Genomic DNA, 260 nt, shown 5'->3' on the forward strand with positions numbered 1-260 from the left:
CTGCGGCCGCGAAGAGCGGGGGCAGTTTCGGGCGCCCAGGTTCTGCAGCCAGCGCCAAGCCGAGCCCAGCATCCGCTGATTGACCTCAGTAACCAGCGGTGGAGCGCGTAGCCAGGGCCAGACGCGCAGAGCTCGGGGCGGCGGCGAGTGAGCACAACTTTGCATCGCCCTTCCCCGCTTCGGCTCTCGCCCAGCACTTCTCGGGAGGGTCCCAGCAGCCGGGGCCAGTGCGTGCGCCTCGGACCGGCACCCGAGCGGGC

Source organism: Bison bison, unplaced genomic scaffold, assembly GCF_000754665.1.
Source record: "Bison bison bison isolate TAMUID 2011002044 unplaced genomic scaffold, Bison_UMD1.0 scf7180017864184, whole genome shotgun sequence".
Lineage (NCBI taxonomy): Eukaryota > Metazoa > Chordata > Mammalia > Artiodactyla > Bovidae > Bison > Bison bison.